General features: G+C 53.4%; 1 protein-coding gene across 9 annotated transcripts in view; it reads left to right on the top strand.

Moving 5' to 3' along the window:
• Positions 1-15,615, top strand: part of DAB2IP (DAB2 interacting protein) — a 263,142-nt gene that overhangs the window by 165,014 nt on the left and 82,513 nt on the right. The window contains exon 1 of one of the 9 annotated variants that reach the window (XM_090021174.1): positions 5,611-5,900. The exons of the other annotated variants lie outside the window; for them this stretch is intronic. The gene's annotated coding sequence lies outside the window, so the exon portion shown is untranslated. Of the gene's footprint in view, positions 1-5,610; positions 5,901-15,615 lie in introns of those variants that run through there. 9 annotated transcript variants of the gene reach the window in all.

Raw genomic sequence — 15,615 nt, 5'->3', positions numbered from 1 at the left:
CCTTCCCTTCCCCTCCTCCAAAGCCGTCCATAACGCCCATTCGTCCTCTGCTGTCCTCGAGCTCTGATGTCCTCCCTCGCGCTCTCTGCACATCCCATCTCTGTGTTGTTCATTTGCTTCCGCATTGGAGCGAGATTCTCTGGACCAGCACCTTGCCTCTCTTCCCGCTTGCGAAACACTCTCTGTAGTTAATGAAGGCCATTAACACCACATCCTAATGCGCTACCACGTGAAAAACTTCCTCCCAATGAAACACTCCACTGGCATCAGCAATAAAAGTTTTCAATAGACTCTTATTTTACCCAAGTACTTTCAGGGTGAGAAGAAACCTGGAACGGCTTACACACACAAAACACTTGAAGGCCAGAGGGAGCGCGCAAAGCTGTAGTCATTTAAATACAATTATTTTTCAAGAAGACAAAAAATTACTTTTTTTGAACTGGGTCAGCGCTCTACATCTGCAGCGCTCAGCCATTTTACACATGACACAATCACCCACTCTGTTTATCTTTCGGCAATATGCTCTCGCAGACTGCCAATTAATTGCATATTGGTGCCTGCTCTCTCGCAGCATTCTGGATAAACACAGGGACGCCGGGATGGGAAGGAGCCTAATTCTGACTGCTTAGAGGAATGAAATCTGTCATTGTCTTAGCCTTGTTATCTGCTATGAAGGCAGAGTTTTAACAGAATGGTTTGCTTGTAAACACCCTCTTTAAGCACCCTCCGAATTTACATAAATGGCATGTCAGCCATTGTCAACAGCAAGGCATCAACATTTGAAAGGTAATTGCTTTCCAAAATATTCCGTGAAGAGTCCTTGGCAAAAGGCATGGACGACTCCAGGTGAAATGCTTTCAGCCAAGGTCCTCCCCGGGAAAGGCTGCAGCCAGGGCGAAACAACCCCCAAGGAAGCCGAGTAGCTTGTTCTGATTTAATTCCTCCCTGGGGATCATATTTACCTCCCCCCATCCGGGGAGTACCTGGCAGGGGAGATACCAGGTGGTTTTCCTACTGGCCTGGGAGAACCGCGAACGTGGCAGGGGGCTGCGCCCTGACCAAGGTAACGCGATTAAGATGGCACTGTGGAGTGCAGGGTCGCTCCCTTGTCTGCTTGCAGGCAGGACTCCCTACAAGAGCTTCCCGCTTTGCCTTCCAGCGGGAGGATCTCGACTACACGCTGCCTTTATGGACATGGGCGACTCCTCCCTGGCTCGCTCCTGCGGCGGTCTGGCCAGGGGCGAGGAGAACTCGGGGGCATCTGAGCCCCAAGCCCCCGGGCTTCGGCCTGCCTGTAGGATGCCCACCAAAGGATTTGGAAGTATCGGGGTGGAGGATGCTGGCCGGTAGCAGGGCTACATATGGTTCTTGAATGATTTGCATGGGTTTGGAACGGATCTGGCTAATTTGACTGGGGGGACACACAAATTTTGTTTGAAAAAAAAAAAGTATTTTAGGGAGCAGTCCTGGTCAGCAGACAGCTTGTTGGGGAGGGCTGTGGGTTCAGATCTGTTGAGGACCTGCTGGGAAAGCAAAGAGGCTCTTCGTTCTCTTGGGCTCTAAATTAGCAGCTTCTCCTACCGAGATGAAGGTAGAACGGACAAAACTTGGGGCCTGGGCCCGCGGACCCGCTGACTTCACAGTTCTTACCCATCACTAATTTCTGTGATTTATAGAAAGCCACAGGAAATAGGCTGAAGGAGACGATCCTTCCTTGGCCGGGGAATGCACTCGATATAACCTAGTTGGCCATTTCTATTTTTAATATCTAGCAAGTTCTGAAACCAAAATAAAGAGGCTCAGCTGAAACCTAGAGTGGCTACAGAGAAGCAGGACAAAATCTTCTCCTGGGGCAATCCTCAAGAGGATTTTAAACTGCCATCTCGACAGTGACTTGTTCTAAATTAACTGTTGCCTCCAGGCAAAGAGTGATGAGTGGCACTTTCTTCCTGGACCTGCTGTGGCACCAGCGGCTGGGAGAGGGTCCTAGGATGGGGGGTGCCCTGACATGGAGGCAATTCCTGCCGGGCTGTACCAGGATGAGTCCTGAGTATGTCGGTAACGTCCGTGTAACTACCAAGTGCATCAGTTCACAACAGCAGAAGTGAGAAGAGAAGCTGACTTCTTGCACTGTGTGTTCAGACAGCAGCGCCATCGCGCATGTTGTGTGCTACCTGCACGCGGGGACAGCTGTCCGCCCCAACCTTCGTGCTCCTCTCTTGTGTTGCGCTGGTGCCTCGCGGCCAGTGTCGGGCTGAGTCCCGCTGGGCCGGGCTCTGCAGTGAGCTCGTAGTCCATGCGCAAGGGATACGGTGCGATCGCTTAAGGGTGCAAGGCTGGAAGCAGAAAGGACTGTGGTGGAATAAGAGAAGCCTGTCTTTGCTGGTGGTTGCCACTGGAAGTCTTAGACTGGCTGCATGTTTTCATGCCAGGGGCTATATTTGGTAACCCCCAGCTCCCAAGGGCTTAGACCAGTGCGTAAATCACATAGAAAATTATATACAAGGGGCCTTCAAAGTGTTGGGGAGTCAAAACATTGACAGGGGTCAGTCCTGGGGGTTTGTAGACTGTCTAAGGGGGCTGCAAAAAACAACTATGACCAATCAAAAGCATGGAAATACCCACACCTACAATTCAAAAGGGTCCGCACCTCCATTCACTTTTTTTTAGGGGTCTGCGAATGAAAAAAGGTCAAAACCCACTGGCTTAGACAATTCCCATCTGATTTCATTCTCCATGTCGGTGCAACCCCTTCCTTAGCAGGCACCCATCTGAGGAAGAAAACAGCGGGCCATCTGTGGACCGTCGACATTTTGACTCCCCGGTGGTTTGAAGGCTGCTTGTATGTCGTTCTGAGCAATTCCATTTAATCGCGGCGAAGCAACGGCATGCCTCGAACACCTAACACTTACGGCGTAAATTATGCTAATTGCATGTGCTTGTGCTTGGAATTGTAGCTATGGTTTGTGTTCACAGCACCTGGGTCAAATAATTATAATTTATACACGCTCTTCATGACTCCAGTAGATTTTCCTGCTCTTCAGGCTAATAGGAAATTGTTACTTCCTTCTCGACGGTGAAATGCCCTGTTGGTAGCATTCCAGATCCGTGCCAGTCGACGGTAACGGCAACGAGCTGCTTACAGAGGGCCTAATCCTGCTCTCAGCGGAAGTCAGCGGGAGCTTTGCCATTGACTTCAGCGAGAACAGGCTCTAGCCTGTCTGCTGCTAGGTTGGTGCAAGAATTGCAGGCCCCGCTTGGCTTCTTCTCATTTGTCATTCTGCAAATGCATCCTCAGAAATGTTGTTTCCTTTTCAGTTGACCTTTTCTTGCCCTTGTTGCCTCCTTGTGAGTATCTACAAAGACGGTTTTATTTCTTGTCTATCAGCTTGGGACACGGCAGGGCTCTGGTGCCAGAGCAACTGAGCTCAGGTTAAACACGAGTTGGAGGCGAAGGCCCGCACGCCCACGTGCCTTGCAAGTGTCACGCGCTGAGTTAGGAAGTTGCCTCGTCGAGGTTGGCGGGACGGTGGAGCGCCGGTTGGGCCCAGCCGGGAGTCTCGCGCCAGCTGCTGAAGCCCGGTCAGGACGTTGTGCGATGCCGTAACAGAAAACGCCTCGGCTGCTTTCTCCTTCCAGCTCCAGCCTCCAGGCGAAGGCAGTTCAGCCCCCAGCACCTCTGCTCAGCAGTCTCCCTGTGGCAGGATGTGTCGTTTCCTAGTCAGAGTCTCAGCTTCCTCCTCCTTCGAGCTTGCGTGGAAGGTGCAAGACAAACTAGCAGTGCCAGCAACCGGCTGTCAGCACCAAGGGGGTGGGTGGTCTTAGATGCCTGAGCTGGGAGGTGTGACAGTCGCGGGCTTTGCCTTCTGCTGGGGGGGAGGGAAGGATCGGGTCCAAAGAGGATGGGGCTGGACTGTTCCCAGCAGCGGCAGGTGACAGAGCAAGGAGCAATGGGCTCAAGCTGCAGCAAGGGAGGTTGAGGTTGGATATTAGGAGAACCTTTCTCACGAGGAGGGTGGTGAAGCACTGGGACAGGTCACCCAGAGAGGTGGTGGGGTCTCCATCCTTGGCGGCTTTTAAATCCCAGGTAGACCAAGCCTTGGCTGGGATGATGTAGTTGGGGCTGGTCCTGCTTGGAGCGGGGGGTTGGACTGGATGTGACCCCATGAGCTCCCTCCCAGCCCTGTTGTCTGTGAGTCTATGATTGTGGGAACTCGAGCAGGATAGTCCATTTTCCTTTTCCACTTTTGTCCTTGGCTGTAATTTCTGAATTGATGGAGTGAATTAAAATCTTCTGAGCGGAGACAGCCTGCCTGGCCATTGGACTGCATTAGGAAATTAAACCGTGGTGCACGGCAGCCTGTCTTGCCACTAGAGCTGACGGTTCGTTGCTACTCCGGGTGGAGCTGATAGGAAAAGTTTGGGTTTCAACAGGGTTTTCCTGGAGAGGGGAACTAACTTAGGCCCTTCGTGAGAGCTCACCGGGGCTCCCTTTCGCACTCTGCTGACCAGATGTAAGTGGGGCTGTCCCCACTCCAGGGCAGCGGCAGCCAAGGCAGGACAAGGAAGGGGACTTTCAAGCTGCTCTTGTTTTTTCTCTGGTTCCCAAGCCTTGGACATAAGCAGTTCATGCGCTGGGCTTCTCATCCACCCCATTAAATAGGAACGTGCCATCAGAGACTGTCCTCATCCTGAGCACTGCACAGTCCTAGCGGACGAGACAGACCACATGCAGACACAGGAGATATTATTAACCCCTTGTGCAGAAGCACAGCGAGGTGAAGAGAAGTGACCATGGCCACACCAGCCGGCTGTGCCAGAGCCAGAATTGACCCGCAGCCCCAGAGCAGTGCTGTAACCACAAGACCACGCTTCCTCCCATCGGGAGGCTTTTCCTGGCGCATGCCAGTCCAGTTAGCGCTCCGTACCTGGACTGGTGGCACCTCCTGTCATTTAAAGGGTGAATTACAAACAGCGGGAAGTAGGCCCCTGCACCCCGCACTTGTATGGCGCCAGCTCTTAAAGTACGGTCAGGACATGATGAAAATGTGCCTGCCCATCCCCACACAAATGCATGGGCAAGAGTCTCGATGCTTTACTGATGGATTTCAGGGGCAAGTGCCCGCTTCTCACGGAGAGCTTGGAAACCTGAGCTGACACTGCCTTCCCCCAGGAGCAACCAAATCCCTTGTTATTGCTGTTGATCAGTCGATTATCTTGGGCAGTGATGGAGATTTCCACATTGGAAATGGGCAGAAGTCTATTACCTAATGGCCTAATGGAAGTCTTTAGCTCCTGGGAGGCGTGCAGAGCCTAGCGCGCCTACGTGTGCCCGCCCGCAGAGCCGTGGGCAGGTCCCCCTGCTCCTTTCCCCGTGTGTTTGCTGTACCGCTCTAATTATAGACGATACAAAAGCAGGCTAGATTACGTTTAATTAGAGCTGAGCTGCTTTGTCACGTAAATTTGATTTGCAATGTGGCTCCTCCAGTCTGGACCAGAGCCAGTACCTGCGTGAGCGCCTCGGCAGCTGGGGAAAGGCTGGGAGCAGATGCTTCTCCTCCCAATCAGGGAAGCTAAAGAAAGGGTTTGAATTACAAAAGAAGGGACGGATCTGGGCTTCCCTCGCTCTCCCGCACCTCCCTTCACAAAGGGCAGCAGTCAGTTTACTTTAATAATCCGGCTATCAGCTGCAGAGGAAGTTGGGCAGTGCTGGAGTTGGAAAGCAGGAGGCGGCTCAGAAATCAGCTCATACAGGCAAGGCAGAGCACAGGGAGCGTGGGCATCGGGGCTCTGCAACGAGAGAAAATGGACCCGTGCTGGACTCGGAAGAGCTGAGCGTCCTGGGAGCCCAGCGTCCTTCCTCTGCCGCACACTGGTTTTTCCATCCCCAGAACAGTTAGGTAAGTGCCCTCTCGCTTCCCTCTTTCCAGCACCACCTTGGAGCTTGTTACGGAGGCAGGGAGTGGGAGAGCACCAGGTATTGATTTCCTGCACCCTCCGGACCTTGCTCTTGATTTGAAAAGCGAGTGATTTATTTAGAGCGTTTTGACTTCATGGTTTGGGTTTTGGGGGGTTGTTTCTTCCTTGAAGAGCTGCCGGTGGTTACAGCCTCCTGCCACGGCTGCAGTCCGGAGGCTCGGTTTGCTCGGCGCTGGGATTTGACCGAGTTGAGCAGCCAGTTCCACGATGCAGATGTTTGTGCTGCTTCCTGTGAAATCGGCCTGTGGGGGCAGAGGCAGCTGCACTTCCAGCCAGCCTCTGTGTTCAGCCAAGGAAAGACGCCTTCTCCAGACATGTTCACCAGGAGGGAGGGAGGCAGGAAGGGCAAGGGGAATAACCGTGTTAGAACAGCTTGCTTGAGTGGTGTTCCCCGTGAGCCTGTAGGGAAAGAGGCACGAGATTGGATTTGTCAGCGTGTACGTACATACACATGCACATGTACAGAGGGGGGCATGGGCTGCGCGAGCAAAATGCTCTATACGCAATTCGGAGAGTTCAGATGAGGTGGACAATTCCCGAGACGGTGGAAGAGGCCGAGGACTTGTGTGTACGCTGGGGTTTTGCGGGTGGGTATGCTCGTGGCAGCTGTCCATAATTTCTGACTTTGAAGGAAGGCAGTTGAGGTAAAACTCCTCCTGCGCTTCCCTAGCATCGTGGGTGCCTCCGGAGACTCTGAGCCTGGCTGGGATCTTTCAAGCCAGGTCTATCCGTCGCCATTCGTGCAGTTTGTTTCCTTTCCCGCTTTCGTTCCCAGGAGGGCAGTGAAGTGAGAAGGCTTCCCTCGCCTGGCACCCCCTCTCGTATCACTAGTCGGTCCCCATCCCCCTTGCTGGGCTCCCAGCACTGCAGGAAGGTGAAGATTGAAAAAGCAAACAGCAAAACCTGGGGTCTGCATCATTAAAATAAAAGCAGTGAAAGTTTTGCTTTGCATCGGGGTTTGCACCGACTCTCACTGAATTTAAATCCAAGATAGGGGAGCTGAGAAAAGTGGCACCACGGCAAAGGCCACTTGCAGAATGATGCGTGGCTGGGCTGTCTTCGTCTTTGTGGTGTTTGCTCTTTGCCAGAAGTACCCAAGACTCATGGAGGTGTGAGGATCGCGGGTGTTTCCCATGATCTGTACAGCTGAGAGATTAAAAGCAGCGAATCCCGACCCTGAGTCGAGCCCCTCGTGGGAGCCGGTGGGTTGCGGGGCCCGGCCTGAGAATCACCCCTCGTATCGGGATGCTGGTGCTGCCCCCGCGAGATGAGCCCGTGGGGGCCGAGGACGAGGCTCGGGGAGGGGGGGGGGCGCAGCGCGGGAAGCAGCAGGCGTCAGGCGGAGGGGAAGGTCACGGCTGTGCTTGAATTTGTTCACATTAAATCGCAGCCTGGCATTTCCAACCGTTCGTTTTTGCCGGGCAAGTGGTAATTAATAGTCACGTTAACGTTCAGAGGCAAATTGATTTGACTCCACTCGCTGTCTTTTGCTTCTCAGCTATCGGCGGTTCGGCGCTTCTCCGTGGGCCGGTGTGGACAGCTGGGGCTGGGCCCCGAGAGCGTGGCCAGCACCCACGGCAGGATGGGAGCACGGCGCCATTGTGCTGAGCGCCCCTCCAGCTCTCGCGGGCCCCAGGCACAAGCCAGCTTGTAGCAATTAGTATTTGCTGTCCCCGGGAATGACCTCAGCGCTCGTCTCCACACTCAGGCTTTAAACAACAACCCAGACAGACTCCTAAGAGGCCGCGTTGCCTCGGGTGGCCTCATTAGTTGACAGTATTAAAACGAGGAGACACTTGTGCAGCGGGTGCAAAAGCGGATTGGTAAACAAAGGGGAGTTCGGTGCTCTCCAGGAAAATGGTGAGCTCCCTGCGCGCTCCCGGGAGCCGTGTGTGTGCGACTGTTCCTTCCCCAGCAGGCCCAAGCTGCTGCGTGTGTGCAAGCGCCTGGTGGTTTTTTCCCTTCTTTTTCATCATAGCAGCTTCCTCGGATTGCGTGGCCCCAGGGTGCGTATCACAGAGACCGGGAAGATCGTGTGCGGGGAGAGGAAGCGCTCGGTAATTTTGTGAGCTCTCGTTTGCTGTTAAAGTGACAGGAATAACACCTTTTCTTATTCAAAATGCTCCCTTTGGCTCTGCAGGGTATCGCACGGCACCGCCCTCATCTGCGGCGGGCTTAGAGTTCCACCGTTTCAGGCATCTGTAATTTTGATGATGGATTTAATCATCTAAGATGCAATCGCCCACTGTGGTGCAGCGCTTTTTCCAAAGAGCTGCTCCTGCCTCTGCCGGGAGGGGGGAAAGATGCCCGTGTTTCCTGAATCAGCCACCAATGTGGGGGTGCCTCAGCTCTCGATCCCCCACACCTGCTTGAAAAGCTCAGGCGCTGACCTCGCCGGGATGGTGGGTGCTCAGCACCTCCAGATATCAGGTCTGGGGGAGGATGAGTGAAAACATGGGCCCCAGGTTTGTGCCACAAACAGTTTTTGGCTTGGCACCTTCAGGGGTAGCCTTTGAACCACACGTACTCCCTGTTCCTTCCCTTTGCCCCTTCCCCTTGAAAGGCCATGGGTCCTCCCCAAGCCAGACCGAGAGGCCCCAGTCGAAAAGCAGCAGGACGCGTGCACTGCCCAGCGGGTCTGTGATGGGCGCTCTGCGCTGCAGCTCTCAACCGGGGCATGGGGCATGCTCCCCCTCCAGCACATGGAGACAACTCATGGGAGGCCCTTTGGACCTGACTGGCATGGAAATCCCTGTGCAGCAGGTGACCAGGCATCCAGACAGCATTGTGATGGGCGGTAGGAGTAGCACGGGCTTACGTTTCCGTAAGGCACTTACAGTCCCTATCGCTGGGCTCCTTGGAAAGACAAGCTGGACGGGGCTCAGCAGGATCCAGGCTGTTTTCCAGACTTTTTGCACCGGAGAAGGAAATGAGCAAGGCCTTAGTCAGCAGAACCGCTCCAGAAGTGCAGAGCAGAGCCCTTTCCTGGACACGAGCAGCCTCGTGGCCAGCTGGAGCCCATTGTTTCAGCAGCGGTGAGTCAGGCTGCAGGTTGCGATCGGGAGCGCGGGGGACAGGGGTGTTCTCTGCGGGCAGGTGCGCGCCTGGCAAGCGCAGGTGGAGCTCTCCCGGATGGGAAGCGCGCGCCCACTCCGCTCCCAGCCAGCAAACAGGACGCCCAGCAGCTGGGCTGCAGCCAAGAGATTGATGGCAAAGATGTGGAAACCAGAATGATCAAACAGCGCCAGCAAAAGAATTTGAGCAGCCTGTCCCTTTTGCGTGTTAATGGGCCTGCCCTGAACTTTTCCCAAGTGTTTGTGCAGCATGGGGTGTGTCAGTGACCTCTCAGGGACATCCATCCCCTCCCATAAGCTGCCAGGATCCTTTGCTGCCTGCTTTAGGCAGGTGTGTAGCACTGCTGCGCCCTGTCGAGATGCTGCCGTGCTCTGCGGCGTTGCAGTACTTGATGCAGTGGTTCCTGTAGACCCCCCCTTGCACAGCTCACGGGGGTTGAGGGAAGCTGAAGACATGAATGCCTGCCCGGCATTTTGAGACCTGTTGATGCAAAGGCGGCGAGAAGGGCGGACTGGAGTGCTGTTAAATCTTGGCACCGCGCAGCCTGTTTGGTAGACTCTCAGCACTGGGCTTGGGCAGGTGAAGAGAGTTTAATTCGCTATGTGTTAGTTTTTCAAGGTAAAATGAAAGTCAGTAGTGCCGGTTGCACGGGAGACCTAACTCTTGTCAGACGAGCAGCGAGTAGCGGGTTCACCAGCTGAAGTGAGTCTGGGCCTGTGGCCAGAGGCGCGGTCCCTAAGGGAGGAAGAAGAGGGGAACGAGGATGCCTGAAAATGGTGGGCAGAGAGCCATGTTCTTAGGGAGTCTCTGGCCATTCACTTTTGATGTCGCCAGCAAGAAGCTGGGACGCATCTTGCAAACTCCTCCCTTCTAAAGCACAGGCGGATGGACGTGTTGGCATCTCTGCCCCTAGATCGGTTGCAAAGTGGCGAGTTGGTGTCCGTGCCAGGATATTACATACAGCGCTTGAATGATGGCACAGACGTGGGGAGGAAACAGGGCCGTCTGTTATGGACAGTGCATTGAGCCCCAGCCACTTAGTTGTGGTGTGCATACATGCATCGCACAGGCTTTCCCCCCAGCTGGCGTTGCGCAGAAAGAGGCAGGAATGCGCTCTTGGATATTGCTGGGAACCAGGGATCTTCTGTGTTTCAATGCTCGCCACTGGCAAGGCTGAAGGAGCCCCTTCGGGCAGAAGGCTGGCTTCACTTAGCACGCAGTTAAAGGTGCAAAGCCAAGGGGAAGTCCGCTCTCATCAAGGCTGTAGAGGGAATTTGAAAAAGCTGAATGCAAGCTAAGGTGGATGTTGGTCAGGAGAGCCAGGCTAGCAACTCCAGCTCCTCCCAAGGTAGGATTTGAATGTCCATGAGCACGCGTGGACCATGGTTATGTTTCAGCAGCAGCTTCTCCATTAACGTCCTGGGCTGTGAGTTCAGTACTGACTTACAAGGAGAAATGCTGGGTGGTGCATCACTGGCGCTACCTGCTGTAGTGTCGAGGTGTATCCACGGCTGTTGCTCGTCGGAGTAAGGAGGCAGCTCTTAACTAGGTCCAGAGCACAGCCCACAATTGCTTTGCTCCAAGTTAAGTGACTTGCCCTGGGTCATGTGATGAATCTGTGGCGAAGCCTTGCATTGTGGCAGTAGCTGGACCGCTCTTTGAGGAATCTCCAGGTCTTGGCGCTTTCCCCTCTCCGTGACTCTGGGAGCGGGCACTTCCCCTCTGCAGCCTTCACAGCCTTCAGAGGCAGGCTTGCTTGCTGCACACAGTGTTACCGAGCTGTCGGGTCGGTGTTGGTGCAGGCTCCATTTCATCCGGGAGCTCCCCGAGGACCTGGAGAATTAATTAACCACATTCCAAATAACACCTCAAGGCAGCTTTTTCATAATGAGGCTGAAGAGGGGCCTTTTTGCTAAGTCCCAGCTTGCAGCTGTTTGTGCATGGTGAGCTGCTGCACAGAGTAAGTAGGAGTATCTGGAGTGTGTGCGTGTGCACTTGCATCCTAGAGACAGTGAGTTAGTGAGGCCACCCCGGTAAATTGGGGTTAACCCCAGGCAGATGGCGTCAAGGCCTGGGCTTCTACACGCTTCAGCGAGCATCCTCAGGTAGTGGCCCAGGATGCCTGCCGCACGTGCCAGCCCCTTGCCAGCCAGCGCCCTTGGCCAGAACGGCATCCATAAAAATGAGAATTGATGAGCTTTGTCGTTTGCGGAGAGCAAAGCGGCTTGCGACAAATTAATCACGGATTGCCAGTGCTGACTGGGCACTTTTTGGTTACCTCGCAGTGGGGAACCGTGTTGTTCAGCGGAAAAAAACAGGCCAGTCCGACAATGAGACCTTTGAATCCCAGTGTTCGTGTCTGCGTTGTTATCTGCTCACCAAAATGAGAGGGCTTGCTCGCCCCAGGGGAACGTGTCTGCTGCTCGGGGGCTTGCATGGTCAGCCAGGGGCTTCCAGCAGCATTGATGCCCCCCTGGCTTGTCAGCTCCTCCCCTGTCTTGAGTTGGGGTCATTGTAGAAACACAGTCCTTGCTGCAGGGACGTTGCAGTCTAAGCAGCGTCCCAGCGGGGTGAGCCCCAGTGTTCAGACCTCATGCGTGTCCCGGCCAAAATCCCTTGATTGGAGTGAAGGGGAAGAAATGATAAGAAATAGTAAACCTTGTGCTCCTCCTGTTTGCACTGGGGATCTGCAGCCCAAAAGGGTCACGTTTCCAAGCCTTTCTCCACAAGCAGGGGGACTAGGAAATTAAAAAAGGACGTGGAGATCCTGATAGTCACGTGACTCCAGGAGCCGCGGCTTTAGGAGGAATGCCAAGCGTCAAGAAACTCTCAATAAAGCTCGCAGCAAGGCTGCGTCTCCCACCCCCCAGGCTCGTTCGGCAGCCCGTGGCTCTGTTAATCAATGGGGCATTTCCCTTGTTTGCTCTGGGTGGAGGAGTCAGCAGGGAAGGTTTCTTTTTTCGTAAGTCATCAAGTTTGGGTTTGGAGTCAGTGACGAGCGCGCGCAGGTTTGGCGTGTGAGACGCCTTACACGCATCAGTGGTTCACAACATACGTGAAATAAAACTAACACTGCCTGGTGGAGGAGAAGGAACCCACCAGACAGTCCCCACGCTCCAAGTTAATTGGTGCCAGCCCTGTGTGTCCAGGAAAGACGTGTCTTCTCTTTCTGGAGTAGTCTTCAGTGCAGTTTAATTGCAGGGGGCAGCAAGAAAAGAAACATCAAAGTCCCTGAGGTCAAGTGCTGCCTCTGTCATGAGAAGGATGAGATTTAGTCTGTGCTTCTGCGCGTGTGCAAGTGCATGCACACGTGTCTGTGCATTACACGGCTATTTGCTTGCATCTTGTGGGTCACACAATCACTTCGCTGTGATTCAAGCTTTTTTAGAGCATCCAGCTTGTTAAAGGGGCCCTACTTCAGCCGAGCTCTGGTTAAGCTGAGTAATATTTGAAGCTCCTGCACTCCACCCCTTTAAAGATGCTGGAGTTGCCAACACAGCTGGCATCCTCCTTCGCGGGCTCTTGTGCCTGTCCTAGAAATGAGGCTGGACCCTGCGCATGCGTGTGGGGGTGTATCTGTGGATTGTAGATGCGTGTTATGTTACTTATTGCATATACATTATAATGTGCACACACACACGGGTAGGTATAGATGCATGTATACGTAACACAAAGGCAGGTAATGGAAGGATAAAGCTACAGTGCTGTCTCTCTGTAGCAGCTTTCCATGAGGGATCCCAGAGAGTTTTCCAGACATTAGCCAGTTCAGGTTCACGGCTGCCCTGTAACATAAGCACAAGGATTTTGCATGATGCCTAATGAGTGCTGACAGGACCAAGGACGCCTGACTCCCACTCTGCTGCTTTAATGACTTAGTAACACCCCTGAGCAAGAGATGGTGCGTTGGCGCTCAGAGGCCCAGTACCCTGCTCTCCTCCTCTCACTACGAGAGGCTTATCCCCTCGTTCCCTATTTTGGGCAGATACAAGAATACTCTTTTAATTCCCCATCTCCCCTCCCCTTAACAGATGGTGCTGGCCATTGCTAAAGCATGTCTATATATAGATAAATGTCCTTTGTTTTCTGGAGGGCCCCGTGCTGGGAGGTTTTTTGTTGTTGTCGTGTTTTTAGTCATCCTAGATGGAGCCCCAGACCGTTGTTTCCTACTGACTCACGGCACCTTTTGACTGCCGCTTCCTGTCCTGCACATGAACACAATGTGGGCCTGGGAAGTGAACATGACGGCAGGGCCTGGTTTTGATGACTGCCTGCATGTTGCACCTTAAGGCTACGTCCAGATAGTCAAAAAGCCCGAGGCTGAATCAGTTCAGTCTTTGCAGGTTAGTCTGAACTGCAGAGATTAAATTGAGAAACAACTGGACATGCATTCACTTTTGATTCAGGAAATGCAGTCACATGCCTGCAGTGGCTCAGGCTGGAACCTGGGGGGAGCTAGAGCATGCCTCTCTGGCATGTAGCCAGCATAGGGTGTGTAGTCACTTCCTCTTCCTGTTGCCCCTGAGATCTCTGTGTTTTGTGGTCCACAGTCACAGTAGCAAGACTCTGCAGCGTTACTCATTACCTCCTCTTCCTGCATCCAGGTGCCTCTGGGATTTGTAGTCCACAGCTGCAGCCAGCAGTAAGTGTCAGTAAGTTCAGCGGGGCAGGGCAGCTCTGTACTGGGGAAAGGGGGGTTAGCCCCCTCCCTGGCCCCAGACCCCAGCCAGGGTTTGCCTTGAGGGGTAGTCCCTGCCTCCCCCCCACCCCTTCTCTGCTAGAGCAGACAGCACAGCACAGCCCAGGGCTGCAAGGCATGCTGGGATGCTGAGGGACTCTGATTTAACTTAAACCAGGAAGGGGTCTGGGACAGAAGTTTCATAAACTGGTTTGACCCAAATCAGTCAATTCTGATACTACGTTCAATCAGGTTTATCATAAACCAGTTTCAGCCATTTTGAAACCGGTTTATGTGCAGTGAACTTCTGTTCTGTTACTGGTTTAAACCAGTTTCTGATTACTTTAACTGGCTGGCTTATCTGTAATGTCTGTCCCTAGCGACCTGAAGAAGAGGAGGAGGTTGCAGGACAGGAGCCACGTGCTCCACACACTCCCGGGGCAGCGAGCTGGGATTTCCAGCCAGGTGTTCAGAGCAGCTTGTTACCTTGTTGTGGCAAACTTTCACTTGGATGCGCTCAGCTGGCTCATCTTTGCATAGATGCGCTACCCGGAGACCTTCTGCATATTGTATGAGGGCCCTCTGAAACGTATAGCGCTTATAAAGAGACTAGTTGCTCTTTCAAGAGGCACTTAATTTTTCAAGGCGCTGCCTCCCTGCTTTCTTGATGGTGCCACGGAACAAAACGTTGCCAGCGGTTCTGTTCTGTCTATGCAAAGCCGCAGAATCAAGTTGATTTATCTGGCCGCCACCTTCCTATTTTTTTTACAAGTATAAGAAAAAATGACATGCCCGAGTCTTAAGTAGGCAAATAAGGGAAGTCCTTGAGCTGCCCTGCGGCTGCAGACCTGGACACAGCAACACAGGGGGAGGCTGGATCGGAGTCCAGGGGTTGCTCTGTGATGATTCCTGTTTGCTAGTCTCAGAGGAGTGGCCCCTCTCCCCTTCATGCATGTACGCCACTGCACTCCTATGAATAATAATAGAATTACCCATGCGTGGGAAGGGGAGGAGAGACTCCTAAATCACAGTGCAACATCAACATGAATTTTCATCACCCAGCTCTGAGCAAAAATGCACTGTGGCTGGATATAAACCAGAGGAGAAAGAGGGGTGAAGAGAGAAGTATCTCTGGGTGAGCAGCCTAGGCTGGTGGAATATGAACAGAAAGGGAATTAAAAGGCCTGCGGATTCGACAAGCCTAGTTGGAAGGGTCAGCAATGATATTTTCCCTTTTTTTTTTTTTTACAAGTTTCTCTGGAAGCATCAGGTTTTAGCTCCTTTTGGCATGGAAGAGGGACCTGGTCTGGGGTGCAGGGCAAGGGGAGCAATGAAAGCAATAGGAAAGGTATGTCTTACCAAATATCCTTGAGGGAAACGGACCTAAAAGCAGCATGCAGGCTTCCTAATTTTCTTTCCAGTCTGGGTGAGAGCAGTACCTAGCACATGCGTAACACTAACTGAATATCAATCTGCTCGTCCTCCAACAGCCCTGTGAGGTATCAACCACAAGCAGTATTTCCATTTCACAGATAGGAATACTGAGGCAAAAGTTAAGTGTCCCAAGACAGAGAAGAGTGTCTACTTTGCAAGATGTTTGGGGCCGGGGTGGAAGTCGTGGTGCCTAGAGCTAGGTGAGTCCTCAGTCCCAGGTTCCCAGGCTCGTGCTTGGGTCAGGTGGCCGCAACGGCTGTAATAACCACTGCACAGCCTTGCTCCTAAGATCGCTCGTGGAAGCCCAGGAGCGATGGACTTGACCCTGCAGTGGGCTGTGCTGATGAAGGAGGCGTCGACTTCACAAGTCGGCGGCAGTGGTACGGGGGGAGAGAACCGCGGCGACCTGTCAGGCGGGCTTTTCATTTCTCGTAACACCTTGGCTCTCTTCG

Source organism: Crocodylus siamensis, chromosome 11 (genome assembly GCF_052110815.1).
Source record: "Crocodylus siamensis isolate JL-2025a chromosome 11, ASM5211081v1, whole genome shotgun sequence".
Classification (NCBI taxonomy): domain Eukaryota; kingdom Metazoa; phylum Chordata; order Crocodylia; family Crocodylidae; genus Crocodylus; species Crocodylus siamensis.
This window is presented reverse-complemented; position numbering and strand designations above follow the sequence as displayed.